Here is a 13706-nt window from a genome sequence, read left to right as displayed (position 1 = left end):
TTCATTTCAAGGACCTGTTTTATATGCAATAGGCTCTATGCACAGCAGCCATATTGGGAATGAATTGGGCCCCTTCCTTCCTTCCTTCACAGGCGTTACCAATGATACCAATTATGGCTCTGTATTCAGTGTGGCATAGTGGTTGTCTTATTTTCAAGGACCCAAATAACTCTCAGAGTTACACACCCACCATAAGGGGCCAATTGGGAACCAAAATGGAGTGTTTCTAGTGAGCCAACATGCACGATATCAGCACCCTGACCAGAATGGAACAGAGCCTTCATTAGTGTCATTGGTAACACAGGGTGAAGGAAGTAAGAAGAGGCCCAGTTCATTTCCAATATGGCTGCTGTGCATAGAGCCTATTAGGACCAGGATTTCATACCATTTTCTGCCTGAGATTAAAACATCGTTTTTCATCCCCATGCCAGCGTTTTTTACCTTAAATTGACGATCTTTGGAAATCCGCGGAAGCCACGTTGTGTACACGGAAGTAAACAAAGAGGGTCTGGGGGGAGAGTCTCTTCTATCCACCGGAACCAAATACATTTTTTCCATGATCGGCCATTTTGTTGCTATTAGACCGGTGGGATTTCTGAAATATGTGATTGTTAGAGGCATTTGGGGGTAAAAGTCGGGAACCAGGCCATTTTACATAATTCAAGGGTGCTGAATCAGAAAAACACGGTTCCCAAGCAAAATTCTTAGTGCTTAACCTCCTAATTTGCATATCAAAATGGCTGCCGATTTTGAAGTATTTCTTAAACAACTCTATAACAAAGCAAGCAAATCTGACAAATAAAGTGTATATATTTATGTTCTGAGGGTCATACAATGTGTGGAAGATATTTGTAATGTAATAAATGTAAATAAATATGCAAATTAGAGGCCACCATTACATAAAATGATGTACCGTAGTACTCAAACGGTGCAAAAGGTGCATCCCCCTTATTTTGTTCCTAATTATCTGTATTTTTGCCATCCTTAGGACATCTAAAATACATACTTTTTCCCCATGCTAAATGTTTAGTTTTTGACCTTCTAATCTGCATATTTGAATGGCTGCCAAATTGGCAAATTCGCACCTTTATCTTCAATAACTCTGTGGCCAGGCAAGCAAAATTGACAAATGAAGTGTCTATATACATTTTCTACAATGTGAGTAAAGAATTTGTAAGTAATATAATATGATAATATAATATAATATAATAATCAGCCTACTCCGAAATATGCAAAATAGCGGCCCCCATAACAGATAACGGTTTAGTACTCTAAAGATACTGTATTGGCCATTGTTGAAAGAAAGTCTAGACACTAGACCACATTCATACAAGGAGGTTGATCATCACTCCGTTGCTGACATGCACACATGGCTGTGCATCGTAACCCAGATTTCCGGCATTTGCAACGACGTGTTGTGCATTGCTTATGGCATGCACATGAAATCATTTCTATAGGCTATACTAGCATGGAACAGGTTGGACTAGGCTAGAGTAGGTTGTACTAGACTCTAATACTCTCTATTAGGCTTTACTAGTCCCTTGTCAGCCCTGTAGATACTCAGACCATAGGGACTAACCACTGTGTACACAGGCCATAGCTTGTGTGTGCACGAGCAATAGTTTTGCATGAACCTTTGTAGACCATAGTACAGATCTGCCTTGTACAGCCTAATATAGCCTAGTACAGCCTAGCAAAGCCTACTAGAGATTAAAAAATCACACCCTGTGTGAAGTTAGCGGCGCCTTTGATACATTTTGTCATTGATATGTGTTTATAATGTGTTTATAGCCATGTGTCGCGTGAAGCTTGACCAATCACTTTGTTGATGCACCTGACCAATCAGAACGTTGGCGCACACGGACAAAGTCAGGTATAGAGCGGCTAGAGCCGCTAAAAAGCCTATTAGAGACCAGTAGAGTCTAGTACTGTACAGCCTAGTACATCCAAGACTAGTCCAGCCTTTTGGGAGAACAGACTAGGGGAGGGTGGTATAGGCTATACTAGCATGGAACAGGCCGGACTAGGCTAGACTAGGTTGTAATAGGCTGTACTAGACTCTAATAGGCTCTATTAGGCTGTACTAGGCTCTTGTCCGCCCTGTAGATCCTCAACCCATAGGGACTAACCACTGTGTACACGGGCAATAGCTTGTGTGTGCACAAGAAATAGTTTTGCATGAACATATGTAGGCCAAAGTAAAGTACTGCCTTCTATAGCCTAATAGAGCCCAGTAAAGCCTAGCAACGGCTGCTAGAGCTGAAAGCAGACCATTAGAGCCCAGCAGAGACTAGTACAGTAAAACCTAGTACACCCAGGTCTAGCCTAGTCCAGCCTGGTGGGAGAACATAATAGGGGAGGGGGTACCAGGCTATGCTAGGACTGATAAGGCTGGACTAGGATAGATGAGGCTGTACTAGGCTGTACTAGACTCTAATAGGCTATATTAGGCTGTACTATGCTCTTGTCAGCCCTGTAGATCCTCAACCCATAGGGACTAACCACTGTGTACACGGGCAATAGCTTGTGTGTGCACGAGCAATAGTTTTGCATGAACCTTTGTAGACCATAGTACAGATCTGCCTTGCACAGCCTAATAGAGCCTAGTACAGCCTAGCACAGCCTACTAGAGCTTAAAACAGCCTATTATAGACCAGTAGAGTCTAGTATAGTACAACCTACAGTAGTACACCCATGACTAGTCCAGCCTTTTGGGAGAACAGAATAGGGGAGGGGGTACAAGGCTATGCTAGGACTGATAAGGCTGGACTAGGATAGATTAGGATGTACTAGACTATACTAGGCTCTATTAGGCTGTGCTAGGCTCTTGTCAGCCCTGTAGATACTCAGACCATTGGGACTAACCACTGTGAACACGGGCAATAGCTTGTGTGTGCACGATCAATAGTTTTGCATGAACCTTTGTAGACCATAGTACAGATCTGCCTTGTACAGCCTAATATAGCATTGTACAGACCAGCACAGCCTACTGGAATTTAAAACAGTCTATTAGAGACCAGTAGAGACTACAACCTCAAAGCCTAGTACACCCAGGTCTAGCCTAGTCCAGCCTTTTGATGGAACAGACTAGGGGACGGCGATATAGGCTATACTAGCATGGAACAGACTGGACTAGTTAAGACTAGGTTGTACTAGGCTCTATTAGGTTGAACTAGGCTGTGCTAGTCCCTTGTCAGCCCTGTAGATACTCAGACCATTGGGATTAACCACTGTGTACACGGGCAATAGTTTGTGTGTGCACCACCAATAGTTTTGCATGAACATGTGTAGGCCAAAGTAAAGTACTGCCTTCTATAGCCTAATAAAGCCAAGTACAGCCTAGCAAAGCCTGCTAGAGCTGAAAACAGACTATTAGAGCCCAGCAGAGTCTAGTACAGTAAAGCCTAGTACACCCAGGTCTAGCCTAGTCCTAGGACTAGGCAGTAATAGGCTGGACTAGGCTGTACTAGGCAGGGCCCATCGGGGGTGGGGGGGGGACACAAGCCTGTATGGCAATCAACTGAAAAGTTAGGCTACATAGCTTAAACAATTTCAGCCTTTCCCTGTTGGCCGTCTAAGCGCATCTAGGAAGTTTCATAGGTTTTCGATGCTGGGAATTGGAGTTATGGCTGTTTAAAGCCCAGCCAATAGGAACACAGAGGGGCGGGGCTTAATACATTTCAGCTAGTCCCTGTTGGCCGTCTAAGTGTACCTATAGCCATCCCCATCCCACTCTATATAGTTGTGTTGAAAGTAGTTTGTGTTCAGTTATCAGTACCAGTTCTGTGGCTCTAACTCATTCTGGGGGTGAGTTATACATGGGGGCAATTTATTTTTTGGTCATCAGGGGCCAAATGCACCAGGATTTTTCCATGATCTAAATATGTATTTTAGATGTCTTAAGGATGGTAAAAATACAGATAAGTAGAAATAAAATAAAATAAGGGGGATGCGGATGAATCACTTTAAGTATGAAACCGTTTTCTGTAATAGTGGCCTCTAATTTGCATATGTATTTACATTATTTACATTTATTTACATATATTACATTATAAATACCTTCCACACATTGTCTGACCCTCAGAATATAAATATATACACTTTATTTGTCAGATTTGATTGCTTTGTTATAGAGTTATTTAAGAAATACTTCAAAATCGGCAGCCATTTTGATATGCAAATTAGGAGGTTAAGCACTAAGAATTTTGCTTGGGAACCGTGTTTTTCTGATTCAGCACCCTTGAATTATGTAAAATGGCCTTGTTCCCAACTTTTACCCCCAAATGCCTCTAACCTCCTTATAGAAGGCCTTTTTTCTGAAATCCCTCCTGTCTATATCACCTGTTGAATAAGGCTTGTTTTCACGAAAAAAAAAGGGAAATCCGAGCTAGATGTGTTTTTCTACAAATCCTATAGGCTCTATTCACAGCAGCCATATTATGAAGACATTCACAGGTGTTACCAATGATACTAATGAAGGCTCTGTTCCATTTAGTGTAGCACAGTGGTTTCCACGACCCCCTTACTCTGAGAGTGTACAAATGGAACCAAATGGACCCTTACGGGTCCATTTGGTTCCATTTGTACACTCTCAGAGTTACACACCTGTAAGGGCCCATTTGGAAGCCCATGAGGGTCCCTGGACCCCAACTGTAGACCCACTGGTGTTTCCAGTGGGCCAACGTGCACAAAATTAGCACCCTGACTCTGTTTGACCAGAATGGAACAGAGCCTTAATTAGTATCATTGGTAACACCTGTGAATGTCTTCATAATATGGCTGCTGTGAATAGAGCCTATTGTAGGAGTGGACGGAGGTGACGTTTTTGGGATGACGTCACATCCGTCCATTTCTTCAATCAGAGTCGAGGGATCATTCGTAAGTTGCGTCTATGGCAGGGAATGTGTTAATACTTTTCATCGGTTCAATGTTCATAAAACCCACATTCTCTGTGACACCTGGCCACATTGTGCATGTCAGGACATGTTTCAAACACAGCAAACATCCATCTGCTGCAGGCTTTTATGTCCGAAGACATTTTGGGCCCCATTGTCTGTTGGTTGTCTAATGGCTCTCTAGTGTGTGTGTGTGTGTGTGTGTGTGTGTGTGTGTGTGTGTGTGTGTGTGTGTGTGTGTGTGTGTGTGTGTGTGTGTGTGTGTGTGTGTGTGTGTGTGTGTGTGCGCGCACATGCGTGAGTGCATGCGTGAGTGCGTACGTGCGTGCGCTGTCCTGCCAGATGTCTGGCATGGTATTTAGAGGGACCATATGGTCGCCACTCGCTGACACAGTGCTTTACATACCAAAACACTTCAACACAGCAACACTCTGCAGTAATGCAGCATATGTCAATTTTGACATGGTTTTAACCCATTAAGATTAAGACCTGAGGCGATTCTTAAAAATGTTTTCTGAACAGTTTTTTTGAGAAAAAAAAAATGTTTTCAAGATTTAAAAAAAAATAGAGGTCTTCATTTATTTATTATGACCCTCCGTGGTTATCTGTCTATAAATGCTCTTTCTATCTATCAGTCAGTCAGTCAGTCAGTTTGTCAGTCAGTTTGTCTGTCTGTCTGTCTGTCTGTCTGTCTATCTAGCCATTTCTTTCATATGTTTTTTTTTTCTTTTTTCGGTGGATTTTTTCATCCAATTAGTCTGATTAATTGATCTAATTCATACTTTGTTGTATAACGGTGTCATGCTAAAATAGCCGCTCTACAAGCACACAACAACGCCAAAGATGCCTTGTGAGCTTGTAGAGCGCCTATTTTTGCAATTTGTCAAATATACTTTATTAAAATTACCCCTAGTATGTTTGACTCTCTTACTACATTACTACAAGTAAATGGGTGCTGTTGGATACACGTGAGTTTGTTTGTTTATTGGTTTGTTTATACGTGGAAAGTTGTGTTTGAGAGCAAGACGCTAGAGAGAGAGAGAGAGAGAGAGAGAGAGAGAGAGAGAGAGAGAGAGAGAGAGAGAGAGAGAGCATGGGTGGAATGAACATGGAATGAGAATGCCAAACCGGGGCAGTGGAAGAGAAGAACATAGAGACGTATGGTGTGTGTGTGTGTGTGTGTGTGTGTGTGTGTGTGTGTGTGTGTGTGTGTGTGTGTGTGTGTGTGTGTGTGTGTGTGTGTGTGTGTGTGTGTGTGTGTGTGTGTGTGTGTGTGTGTGCGTGTAGCGTGCAGCAGTAGCAACTGTAAGCTGATCGAGTGTTCAGGGTGCTGAGCTGTGGAGGTTTCTAGCTGAATGTTTCAGGTGCTGTCTCTACTCTGTCAGCTGTTTCACACACACACACACACACACACACACACACACACACACACACACACACACACACACACACACACACACACACACACACAGCTGTTCGACGCACCTTGCACTGCTGAGAGCAACGCGCTGGCTGAGGTGGATCCGGGTCTGGTACCTGATCTAACACTATGTTACAACACAGTGATATCACTGGGACGCAATCATGTTTGTTGAAAAGGTTCCAAACACTTTACTCTACAGAACAGTGTTTGGAACTATTCTGTAGTTCCAAAAAAAGACTATCGTTCCAAGCCCTGTAATGTTTGGAACTATTTGGAACTATACAGTAGTGTTTGGAAGTATGCAGTAATGTTTGGAGCTATACAGCAGTGGTTCTCAAACTTTTTCATGTCAAGGACCCCCAAATTGACACTTATTAGCCCGCGGACCCCCATTTGAAAAGATAAGCAAGGGTCCCCCATAAGAGAAGATTTGTACGGCTCTAGCAGTGATTCTCAACCATTTTAATTTCAAGGACCCCCAGTTTGACATGCATTAGGCTGCGGACCCCATTTAATGGCATCTCTATCTCTGGGATATTGTAAAATCAATGTTAATTTAACACTGAGAGTGTACAAATGGAACCAAATGGACCCGTTAGGGTCCATTTGGTTCCATTTGTACGCTTTCAGGGTTACAGACCCATAAGGGTCCATTTGGTTCCTATCCATCATTTAGCTGGGGACCCCCTGGAACCCCCTCAAGTACCCCTGGGGGTCCCCGGACCCCACTTTGAGAACCAATGCTATACAGTAATTCAAATGCACATTCATATGTTGACATGTGCGTACATTGGTGAAAGCGTGTACATTTTGCTGCATGTGTGCGTGGGTGGGTGTGTGTGTGTGTGTGTGTGTGTGTGTGTGTGTGTGTGTGTGTGTGTGTGTGTGTGTGTGTGTGTGTGTGTGTGTGTGTGTGTGTGTGTGTGTGTGTGTGTGTGTGTGTGAGTGAGTGAGTGAGTGAGTGAGTGAGTGAGTGAGTGAGTGAGTGTGCGCGCGCGCGTGCGCGCGTGCGTGTGTGATGACTCCATCTGCTTTTCAGTTCCTTGAATGGAGCACAGGCAGCCTGGCTGTCACTTTCACCACTCCCACTCTAACAGATTGCCTTGTTTGGGTCAAGGTGTGGCCTAGAAGCTGTAACAGACAACGTGCACACATTTGTTCTCTCTGTCCCACACACACACACACACACACACACACACACACACACACACACACACATACACACACACACACACACACACACACACACACACACACACACACACACACACACACACACACACACACACACACACACACACACACACACACACACACACCACCAAAAGCCTACAAGTGTACTCCCATAACATCACATAGACAGTGATGTAAAGTAACTAATTACATGTACTTAAGCACTGTACTTAAGTATAATTTTGAGGTATTTTTACTTAACTGGAGTATTTCCAATTTTCAGTACTTTTACTTCTACTCCACTACATCTCAGAGGCAAATATTGTACTTTTACTCCACTGCAATTATCTTAAAACTTCTGTCACTAGTTACTTTGTAGATTTTGATCATTATTACAAAACCACTTCAGCCTTATATACAGTTTGGCCTTTTGAAAATAGCCGATCTACAAGCTCACATTGCGTCGCGATGTGACGCATTGTGAGCTTGTAGATATGCTATTTTCAAAAGATTTTTAAGCATGTTATACGTTTGAAAACTACTTTTGTACATTTTGAATTCCGGACTTTTACTTGTAAGAGACTATTTCTACATTGCAGTATTGATACCTATACTTGAGTAAAATAATTTAGCACTTTTTCCACCACTGCACATACAGTACATGTAGACATCCAAAAACGTGAAGTTGTACCTGATTGTGTACTTGCACGGAGAAACACCCCCCCCCCCCCAACACACAGCGATCTCCTCTGCTAATGCTTTCAAATGAGCCTGTAGCATAATGATCTGTCTTTACCCTGCTTAATGCCACTTCACCTCTTAACACATTCACTGCCAGAGTAAATACATTAATAAACTAACCCACTGCCAGCGTTTTCGTGTTTTTTAACCTTTTCAACTGGTCACAGAACATTTAGATCCATAATAATGATCTATATCGTCGGACCATGTGTAAAAACAGTATCCGTGGCCGACCCCCAGAGGAAAAAAATGTCACCCGCCAGGTAGCCTAGGAAGCAAAGCTTTTCGGGTCTATGATCCGGTCGGGAGCGGAAGTAGCCCTACGTCACCAGGTGCGTCATCCGCGTCATCAGGCGACCGGATGGCGACAATCCGGAAAGACGTCACCCCAAAATAGGTCCGTCCTAATAAAATCCTTGATGCGGCGTAGTTTAGCTTATTTTTTAAATATAAATGTGAGTGTACTTTCCGGAGACTATTTAGCGTCTGTATTATCCGTATTATCCCACGGGGAAATTCTATTCCATTTAAATAGGGATTGGGGAACCAAAACAAAGCAGCACCGCAAAACCGGATCGCGACAATCCGGTTTTTCATTTTCAGTAGGCGTGGCCTAGACCGGATCATATGGGTCTTTAGTAACGCATACCAGGCTTTCCTCTAAGGTGGAAAGACTGGTGACGCGAGGTTACCCGCGAGGTAACTTTCCTTGTCGCAGGCACTCTGAATCTTTCCTCCTGCACGTCTTTCCCACCTCCCCAACTGGCCACAGAACATTTATATACATTATGATCAATTGTCAGACCGTTGGTAAACACTGTTCGTCGTGCAGAGAAAAACAAATTTAACCCGAGCTGTCCCTTCCTTTGTTAGACCATGTTGAAAATAGGATGTCTCGCGAAATACAGGGGGACAAAAGTCAACTCAAGATAGAGCCGCTTCGGCCTAGACCGTGGCGTCGCGGTCTAGGCACCCTGGTTGCAAATCCTTAATAGCAGTGTGCCGCGGGTTCGCGTCCCGTTCCCGTCGGCCTTTCCTGCATGTCTTCCCCCCATCTCTCTCCCCATTCTTCCTGTCAGACTACTTTCCCTGTCCCTCTCCAATAAAAACAATAAAAAAATACCAAAAACAAATCTTAAAAAAAAAAAAGATAGAGCCGCTTCCAGGAAACCAATAAACAGGAAGTGGACGGAGGCGGAAATCTTCGGATGACTTTATTTCCGGATCCGGGTGAGTGGAAAGTGAAACTGATCATTCGGGTGACAGAGAACAGCGCAATCTTTTATAAGACAATTAAAAAACGAAAACTCGTCCAAACTCGTCGTTGGCAGGGTAAGCCTTTGCAGAATTCGACGTGTTAACTAACGTGTCCATGGCAGTCAAATAGTTAATGTCACATCGATGGTCACTGTGGGCTGTACCGTATGTGTGAGGATGGAGAAAATAGAACATTATGTGATTGTTGAAGCCTTGTCTTCAGCTCCTGATGGAGAGTTCAGACAGTCACTGTTCAGTTTTTAGGAATGTTCTCATCTGCTGTTTGTATCCCAAAAAATAATAATAATAATAAAATACGCGATCTAGCATACGGCCTATACGCTCGGGTTTTTAGCTGCAGTTATGGAATTATGATTTTTTTCCTACTTTACCACTGGTCCTAGGATATCATAACATCATAGAAAAGGTAAGAGAACCGTCGGGCAACATTCCCCTTTAAGTTGAGTTCAACTCAGCTCTTCCGGTCTGAACAAAGCTTAAGGGGTTGTGACCACAGAAAGCGTTTTATTTCTTCTTCTTGTATTTTTATTTTTTTTAGCAACAGAGCGCTTTGGATATCATGTCCAGAGTGCTACACATGTACTTTCACTTCTACTCCACTGCATCTCAGAGGCAAATATTGTACTTTTACTCCACTACAATTATTTGAAAACTTTAGTTAGTTAGTACAAAACATACATTAACCACTTCAGCCCTATATACATTTCGGCCATTTGAAAATAGCCGATCTCGCGACGCATTGCGAGCTTGTAGATCTGCTATTTTCAAAAAATATATATATACATTTGAAAACTTGTGAAATGGGACATTCTGCATAATACAGTACTTCTACTTTTGTACTTTAAGTATATTTTGATATCAATACTTTTGTACTTTTACTCAAGTACATTTTTAATTCTGGCATTTTACTTGTAACAGAGTATTTCTACATTGCAGCATTGATACTTTTACTTAAGTAGCCAATGTGAGTACTCTTTCCATCATTTCATGGACACGCCCCCTTACACGCCCCCTTATAAAAACCGATACAGTATACTGTACCTAAAACAACTCGGGGAGAAATACAATGGCTGTAATGGAATAATAAAGATCCTCGATCGATACTAAAGAAAATAAGGTTTTGACATTGCTCGTTATCTGGCTCATAAAGCAGCACTTAATGCGGTAGTTGAAACTAATGCAGCTCAAACTGAATTGTGAAGCCGTTCATCTTGGTTTTATTACCCGGATAATGCTTAAAGCGAGGTGCGGGTCAGATGTATTCTAGGATATGTGCTATATATTAAACACAGTCTGGCAGACAGTGAGAGCTGTGAGAAGAACACCTGCTGCTGTTTGCGCGTTCTACTAAAAAGGATCATGCATACATCTGGCCTCTATGTAGCACCATGTTGGTGTGTTTGTGCACTCATGCCTGCATTGTTGTGAGATCAAATAAATCTGAGTGGGAACATCAGTTTGTGGGACGACAGAGAGACAGAGACACATGGAGGAGGGATAGATAGAATAATATCCTTGTTCTGCTGTAGCTGGACTAACAGGCCTCCCTCCTCCATCTCTCATATCTGGAAGCACATCTTCATTTTGGCTCCGGTCATTCTCTGGATATGCTGTAGCTTCATTTAAATGCTGCTTGGCAAGATTGTGGCTCTTGTCACTTGGTATTAGAGAGATGGCTTATTCTGTGGCCGTGTGTGTGTGTGTGTGTGTGTGTGTGTGTGTGTGTGTGTGTGTGTGTGTGTGTGTGCGTGCGTGCGTGCGTGCGTGCGTGCGTGCGTGCGTGCGTGCGTGCGTGCGTGCGTGCGTGCGTGTGCACGGGTGGGTGGTTGATTGCACACACATCTGTGTGTCAGTGTCTATGCTGAATGTGTGTGCATGTATGTGTGCGTGTGCGTGTGCGTGTGTGCATGTGCGTGTGCGTGTGCGTGTGCGTGTGCGTGTGCGTGTGCGTGTGTGTGCGTGTGCGTGTGCGTGTGTGTGTGAGTGTGTGTGTGGATCTACATCAATAGAAGAGCAGGGAGACTAAAGTACCTGACCACCACCGCGGAGGTTGAGGGTTCGACTCCACCGTAGTGCATCTGGCGTCTATACGAACACAATTGGCCCGTGTTCGGGGGAGGGAAGCATGACAATGCTATGGGCTATCAGCAGGGAGTTCTGGGCGGGAGGAGTTGGACGAAGGCTCTACGTCCTCTCTATGGGGGCGCCAAATAATTGGTTTCTCAAAAATGAAATAACCAAATGGGCTAATTAATTACAGTGAATTTAACTGAGTGCCAGTTACACAAAAGGTCAGCTTTCCCCCAATGTCTGCAGAATTATGATATAAAGTCCTCATTCATGGGAGATGAGTAAACAATTTAGGTTGCACAGGTTTTTCTATTTGTTTTATTTGTATGTGTTAGGTTTTTATTTTCCCATATTCATCATATTCCATACTCACTGATCATTACCTATTTATTTATTGCTCTCCTTCTGCATATACAATGTCTTATACTTCACGCCCACCTACTGTTTATAATGGTGATATATAGACCCCCTCATGCTCACTGATTGATTACAACGGATGGATGAATAGCTTTAAAACAGAACATGTCAACATGTCTTAAAGGAGGAGTTCACCCAAACAATTACTTATTTTCTATCAATTACACACCCCATGAAGCCTTGAATTCATGGATTTATTTTTGTTTTTGTGGCATTCCTAAGACAAAAATTTGATGACCGTGTGTATTTCCGGTAGGAGACACAAATAATCTACTTTGTGTCTCCTACCGGATACATTAGCCGGTAGGAGACGGGAATCAATATATAAAATAAGTCATTTTTTGGGTGAACTCCTCCTTTAATCCAGCTGAACAGGAAAAGAGTTCTCCTCTCTCTCTCTCTCTCTCTCTCTCTCTCTCTCTCTCTCTCTCTCTCTCTCTCTCTCTCTCTCTCTCTCTCTCTCTCTCTGTGTCTCTGTCTCTGTCTCTCTGTGTCTGTGTCTGTGCATATAATGATGCAATGAGAATTATACTCTAAAGGACTTAATTCATGTTCATTGTTGTTGTTGTATATATTTGTATGTATCTATGGACCTTGAGTCTGCAATAAAGACATTCATTCATTCATAGCAGAGACAGCCCAAGACTTTGCCAGCCTTTTTGCTTCCTTTTTGGGCATTCTAAGTTGTTGAAGCCCTCTAACAACTAGTCTGTGGGTATGTCCCAGGCTGCCGAATATAAAAACAAATAGTCTGCACCTACTGTATGACCCAGCTCTGAGATGGAAGGAGTGGTTGGTATTTAATGACACACACACACACACACACACACACACACACACACACACACACACACACACACACACACACACACACACACACACACACACACACACACACACACACACACACACACACACACACACACACACACACACTTAGTCCTTTTAGTTTAGTTTCCGTTCATCCTTTCTCTCTAGATTCAGAGATTAAAGAATGGTATTGTAACTCTGAGTCAGAGTTGGAGTCCAATATGGATTTCACAGCTTTGTGATAGCAATGTGTTTCAGCCCAGGTCCCACTGCAAACACATTAAGTGCTCATTTGGGCAGCATTTGGGTCTCAGCCTAAAAAAGGCAAAAACAACTGCATAGATTTTTTATTTTTTTTATTTTTGCATCTACTGTAGATTGTCAGAGTTGCCATGCAAGTAGCATCTCAGTGCTCCAGTGCTATTTGCACTTATTTTAAATGGTAATATCATCCATACATTTTGCTCAGCCCCATTCTATGCAAATGATTGATGATATTGAAAAGAAAGTCCAATTCACAAACATTCACACACAGCTAGAATGAAAATGATTATAGTGCATCCACACTGCATCAATCCCAGCTGTCCTACAGACAGTGGTGGAAAAAGTACTCATATTTCTTACTTAAGTTAAAGTATCAATACTGCAATATAGAAATACTCTGTTACAAGTAAAAGTCCGGAAGTCAAAATGTACTTGAGTAAAAGTACAAAAGTATTGGCATCATAATGTACTTAAAGTACCAAAAGTAAAAGTACTCATTAGGTCAAAAAAAAAACATCATAGCCGATCTACAAGCTCACAATGCGTCGCGATGCGACGCATTGTGAGCTTGTAGATCGGCTATTTTCAAATGGCCGAAATGTATATAGGGCTGAAGTGGTTAATGTGTGTTTTGT

The 13706-nt window shown here is 42.7% G+C and overlaps 1 protein-coding gene across 1 annotated transcript in view; it reads left to right on the top strand.

Moving 5' to 3' along the window:
• Positions 1 to 13706, top strand: part of LOC311052003 (limbic system-associated membrane protein-like) — a gene marked incomplete at its 5' end in the record, with an annotated part of 276875 nt that overhangs the window by 251857 nt on the left and 11312 nt on the right. The window lies entirely within an intron of this gene.

Source organism: Gymnoscopelus microlampas (assembly GCF_963454915.1).
Source record: "Gymnoscopelus microlampas genome assembly, chromosome: 1".
Classification (NCBI taxonomy): Eukaryota; Metazoa; Chordata; class Actinopteri; order Myctophiformes; family Myctophidae; genus Gymnoscopelus; species Gymnoscopelus microlampas.
This window is presented reverse-complemented; position numbering and strand designations above follow the sequence as displayed.